We start from the raw sequence: 6,744 nt of genomic DNA, 5'->3' as shown, positions 1-6,744 counted from the left end.
AATTCACGTTAATGTATAGTGTACATGGTCGGTACACAGATTTAACAACTTGGCACGAAGGAAAATGTCGTGACGGAACGAATCGTAAACGATAATTTTCTTCTATTGGACATAATACATATACAATTAGGGGAAGGTTGGGAGACTTGTTTCCATGGGAGAATTGACTCCCCTACCCATACCAGGAATGACAAAAAACTCAAAGGTTCAGCCCAATCGGCTTCGAAATTGATGGTATATGCCATGATTATTTGGTCGGGGTTCAGCCAAAAGACACCAAGCGCCAACGAAAAATTACCGATTTTTCTGCTCAAACTTTTGTTTAGCAGATTTAGTTGATCGCAAATCGTATAGGATATCCCTCAACCCCATAACTGAGGATATCCTATAGCAAATGTACACTTGAATTGATGTGAAACGTTTTTCGTTGTCCTTTTACAGACAAAATATCACAAGTCAGTCGAAAAGCCGCTTGGTGCGATTTGGCTGAACCCCGACCATTTGTGTCTTTTTATTAACATTGAGCAAACTGCTCGGAGGACAAATGAATCAAGAAGTCGAATAGTTGCTTGCTCCCAGTTAGATGAACTTTGAGTCTCCAACCGTGGAATTAACATGACTCATCGGCCTCATCGCTGCTGAAGCCACTCGACTGGTTTTCATTGGAGGACATCACAACCCTAGAGAACACCATTCTCAAAAATGTCCGGAATATGAGAAAAATAAATAAAATCAAAAGTAGCCTCAAATATATTTATTTGAAACGTTTGGTTTACGCCCGCAATGGAAGCGTACGTGGCAAAGTGAGAAGAACTTCAAGAATTAATTACAGACATTCCTCGATGATTTTTCGATAAGCCATTTGAATTAATTTTTTCAGCATTGCTACTACTACCCACGCCTTCGTACTGCTGTACTACCGCTCCGCTGCATCGAATTTTGTCGAACTGCTCTTTGCGAAATCCCGACCAAAATGGCTCGCGCGCGCCGGAAAGCAGCTTTTTTGTATTCTATAAATTACGCCCGTTAGCCCCGCCCCTTTGTGATCTGATATGGGTGTTAATTAATATAAAGTAAATTTGTGCAAAGAATAACAAACAGAAATTTGACTCAAGACGAAGTTTCTTTATATTACCAAACATTATCTCTTGGCATCTGTCTGTCCGAGCGACGTTCACCGATGGGTGGTTGCTGTAGATAGTTTCCACTGAGGTGACGTCTTCATCGATTTTATACTAAAGTCACAATTCTAAACAAAAGAAGGTTGATCCGACTATCCGAAATAAACTTTCTTCAACGTGCAAAACTCAATCGTAAATAGCGAATTTGATAGCGCGTCGGAGGGAGTTGATGCAGTAAACTTGAATGGATGGAATCACTAACAGAAACCAAGCTTCCACGCCAAACGCCGATGCCACCGAAATAGTCCATTTTTGCAATTAAACCTTTCTTTTCAGAAAATGCTGGTCCTGAGAAGAACCAATTTTCTTTCCCCAATGCGCCTTTCCAACTAACTGACACCACAATTTGTAATAAATTTTCAGCATCGCCACTGGCGGTGCGGGATCGCAACAGTACTATTTTTATAGTCAACCCTTTCTTCATATGAAATGCTGGTTCGTTGAGGTTGAATGATCTGCAGCAACACACCGAGCACCAAAACCAATGCGATGGATTTCCGTTGAAAATGTTACCAGCGCCTCCGTGATGCTGTGTCCGCTCCGCTGCGATCGCTTTGATGCGTCCGCTCTGCGTGAAATCTTGTTCAAACTGAGGATTAGATCCAAACCCGCAAGTGATTGATTTTGATGTCTGTGCTAGTGATGCATGTACGTGATTGGCTGGTTTACCTATTTCTAAAATTTTTATCAATTTCATATAAATACAAAGAAGCGTTGACTCATCCTTGATCGAATGGTCCAAAAAAATTGAAAATCCATCGAGAAACGGCTGAGATATTAAAGTTTCAAGTCTATCATATTTTCGTGACGGCCCTTGATTTTCGCAATCGTCAAGTGTACCCCAATATAGAAAACACAGACGTAGTCCTACGTCAAAAACATCCAGTGCTGCCGAATATTTACATCCCTGATGCAGACTGGTTCTCCGCGCGCGGAGAACCAACGTGAGCGTTGCCAGCTTTCTCCGTTTCCTCACAGCATCCTCTTTCGCATGTGAAGCAGGCACGTTTAGATGCAAATTCTGCTATGTTGCGTACACTCTGAAGAAAATCTATGCTAACTGCGTTTCTCCTGGTTGACCCCACGTTCGTTTACGTGCAGTTTATACTCGATTAGTATAACCTTCGTATCCTCGCCATGTAACGATTTAAACTTGCATAGATTACCTTTTCACTATAGCTTAGTATAAATTTTGAAAATATGAAAAATGATTTGTTTGTATGTCCTATAGGAGTCCAACCTGTTCGACGCGCTGCGAGAACAATCAACGACGCGACGTAACTTCGGTTATGCAGCGTACACACCAGTCAAGCAGTTTGACGAACATTGAATCCGTCCCCAAGAAAACGCTTTGGTTGCTTCTTTGTTTGAACGTGTCGTTCGAACAACCATTTGACAGTTGGCGGCTCCGCTCGGTTGGAAAAAATTTAAACGGTTTGATTTTGGTTTGAGCTGTCGGGGGCGGAGTCAAGGTTCGCCGAATATGTTTGAGCATTTGTAGTGAAGTTGCACCAACCCCCATATATTTTTTGATGGCTGGTGCTCAAGTTGGCGCTTCGGTCGTTCGTGTGTGATATTGTTGGTCGAATAGATTGACCCGTAATGCTGGGTAGACACCTTTACGTGGTGTGTTACGGGGTAAGATCTACCACGGTTACATCTCCAGCTACAGGCAAATCCCGACCCAACGATTACCTTCCTCATTATCCAACTCCGTGGTACTTATGCGAGTGTCAATAAGTCGGTGTCCTCTCGTTAAGTAAGTACTACATCAACACTTCCTTCCTCTCCCTAGTTACGGTGAAGATGGGCGTGGCCAGGAGTAGTAATCCTCATGCTTTTGTTATTTTTGTTTGAGACTGGAATCAAGGACCACTCCCCTCCTTGATTTCTGATAGCATTCTAGATAAGGTAAAACATGAGTATCACTAGTGTCCAATCTACGAATTACACCGTACCAATGCTAATGCTAATGCTATGCTATTGTTGGTCGAATAAATTGATTGTTCGTGCCGCTGTTGGTAAAACATGATGGATGTTTGAATAAACGAGAGGTGGAGTCAATGGTGGTCAAACTGCTTGACCGTGTGTACGTTCCATTATAGACTCGGTCGGAATGTTGGGCTGTGCTTTGCCGAAAGACTTGTTTTTTTTTCTCTCCTGATGAATAAGCATCAAAAACAATCCAGCATCAAGAACAGTATTAAATTAATGTTTGAGTTTTTAAAAGATCATCAAATAATGCTTTTTTTCGTATAATCAAAATCAAACAACATAGAGAAAAAGGTATGGTTTTTACTTAATTTTAAAATTTAAATAACTGGAAAACATTTCAGCTTCTGAATGTAAATAATTGGTCGTCACAATCTGGAGTCGCATCAAATGATGATACTAATAATGATTAATAACATTTTTTCATAACAACAAAATATGTGAGAGTTTAAATGTTAGAAGCGATTGGTCCTGTGCACCCCGAATGGTGGAAAAAGCATATTAGAAAAATCATTATTCTAAGCAATATCCAGTTATCGCCAACTGTTACCAAGTTAGATTTCGAACGACTTTCGAGAGTTTAAAATATTAAGTGCATCTTAATTTAAAACATTTTGGAACTTTAGGGATTAATAAGCTGTTTATTGTTTTGTATATTTTTGTACAATTTGTACATTTTTAGAACAAAAGAGATTAATAAGCTTCCGAAGGAGGAACTCCTGGAGGAACTTCCGAAGAAATACCTGGAGGAACTTCCGCAGGAATCCCTATGGAGGAACTTCCGAATGAATTTCTGTGGAGGAACTTTCTTAAGAATTCTTGGAGCAACATCCGGAGGAATTCCTGGAGGAACATCTGGAGGAATTGCTGGACGAACTTCCTGAGGAATTCCTGGAGGAACTTCCGATGGAATACCTGGAGGAACTTCCAATGGAAATCCTGGAGGAATTTCTGAAGAAATTCCTGGAGGAAATTCCGAAGGAATTTCTGGAGGAACTTCCGTAGGAATTCCCGGAGGAACTTCCGAAGGAATTCCGGGATGAAACTTCCGAAAGAAATTCCTGGAAGAACTTCCGAAGGAATTACTGGAGGAACATCCGGAGGAATTGCTGGATGAACTTCCTGAGGAATTCCTGGAGGAACTTCTGAAGGAATTCCTGAAGGAACTTCCGAAGGAATTCCTGATGGAACTTCCGAAAACAAATCCTGGAGGAACTTCCGGAGGAACTTTCGGAGGAACTTCCGAAGGAAATCCTGGAGGAACTTCTGGAGGAACTTCCGAAGGGATTCCCGGATGAACTTCCGAAAGAATTCCTATGGAGGAACTTACGAAGAAATTCCTGGAGGAACTTCCGAAGGAATTCCTGGGGGAACTTCCGAAGGAATTCCTGGAGGAACTTCCGAAGAAAAACCTGGAGGAACTTCCGAAGGAATTCCTGAAGGAACTTCTGAAGGAATTCCTGAAGGAACTTCTGAAGGAATTCCTATAGAGAAACTTCCGGAGGAATTCCTGGAAGAACATCCAGAGGAACTCCTGGAGGAACATTCGGAGGAACTCCTGGAGGAACATCCGGAGGAATTGCTGGACGAACATCCGGAGAAATTCCTGGAGGATCTTCCGAAGAAATTCCCGGAGGAACTTCCGAAGGAATTCCTGGAGGAACTTCCGAAGGGATTCCTGGAGGAACTTCCAATGGAATTCTTGGAGGAACTTCCGAAGGGATTCCCGGAGGAACTTTCGAAGGAATTGCTGGACGAACATTCTGAGAAATTCCTGGAGGATCTTCCGAAGGAATTCCTGGAGGAACTTCCGAAGGAATTCCCGGAGGAACTTCCGAAGGAATTCCCGGAGGAACTTCCGAAGGAATTCCCGGAGGAACTTCTGAAGGTATTTCTGGAGGAATTGCAGGAAGAACCCCCTTAGGAATTTCTGAAGGAACTTCTGAAGGAATTTCGGTAAGAACTTCCGGAAGAATTCCAGGAGGAACTTCCGGAAGCTTCTAAAGAAATCCGCAGATTTTTATGCATAAAGTTAGCCCACGCCGACCCACGCCGCCGCGCCGCCGATCATCAGCGGCGTGACGCCGCCACACCGCTGCCGCTGGATGAAAATGATCTATCACGCCCCCGCCGATAAAATTTCAATCGGCGCACAGGTCTATTTCAGGAAAACAACAAAAAACTGTTTTGAACAAAATGGTACCGAATCTTTCGATTCCTTCGATACAGATCAATAGTCAAAACTCAATAGGCAAAACTCGACACCCAGGGTAACTTCCAGTGCGAAAACTGTAGGCAGTACTCTTCATAGTGCGTGCACATATGTAGTTTTTCAAACAAACGAAAAAAAAAATCATACAATCCTGAACAACTATTTTTTTAGTATTTTTTCCCAGAATACGTATCGGAGATGGGAAGGAATTGATGATGCAATCCCTCACCCACTGAACGCCATGAAAACCTCTGCACTCGCCACCAAGATATCATGCGGAATTTTATTGAAATTTGGGTATTAGGTTCTATGGCAGAGGTTCGTCTTGGTTAACGGGTTGCCAATCTCTAAACTGCTATTTAACCTAGCTCTGGAAGATGCAATACGAAGATCTGGTGTACAAAGAAACGGAACCAGCATCAACAAGTTTTACATGCTCCTTGGTTTTGCGGATGACATCGGCATTTTTGCTGTAGATCGCATAGTAGTGGAAGAGGCTTTCGTGTCTTTTAATCGGGAGACTGACATAATACCCGAGCAAAGTCGGTTAACAAAATGAGAGCAAATCGATATTAAGCTCTGCTGTTGAGTTTATATTGAAAACAAAATTTGATGTCAATTGTTAGTTAATGCAAATTGATATCGCAACATGTTTTCAATGTGCATTCCTCAGTTATCATAATGATAGCAGTTTCACATCAAATTATGCTGTCGATTATCTAAAGTGTGTTTCACGGAAAATTAAAAGCAATCTGCAAACAAAATATGCTGTTGTTGTTATGAATGCTCATAAAAATAATCTAATTGAATACTCATTTTGATATCAAATTAAAATTTTTATGATATCAAATTTAGTATGTTGATTTTATTGACAGCAAAATTTGTTTTCAGAATGATTTCACAGTGTAAAACAGAGAACGGGGTGTTGGTGCTGAGGTGGAAATGGATGGGACGCGATTTGAGGTTGTCGACGGATTCACTTATCTTGGAACACTCGTTACATGTGATAATGATGTTAGCCGCGAGGTGAAAAGACGTGTTGCCCTTGACAAGTAGAACTTTCTACGGTTTGCGTAGCCAGCTAAAGTCGCGCAACTTACAGCCACAGACAAAACTAGCTCTGTACACATCCATGGACGTTAAAAAATACAAAACCCCTAAAAATATTTCTGTCTTGTTTTTAATGCTTCATTAAAGTGATTTTTCAAAATATACATAGAGTTCATCACTAAAATATCTCCCTGTCGCCAATTATCATCATTTTGATTGTCGAATATTTCGATTAATTATGTATGTCATCATCAATAAAGGACGTTTCTTTCATAAATGATGTAACAAAAAAACCGCCATACAAAATAA

The sequence above is a fragment of the Armigeres subalbatus genome, chromosome 2 (genome assembly GCF_024139115.2).
Source record: "Armigeres subalbatus isolate Guangzhou_Male chromosome 2, GZ_Asu_2, whole genome shotgun sequence".
NCBI classification, from domain to species: domain Eukaryota; kingdom Metazoa; phylum Arthropoda; class Insecta; order Diptera; family Culicidae; genus Armigeres; species Armigeres subalbatus.
This window is presented reverse-complemented; position numbering follows the sequence as displayed.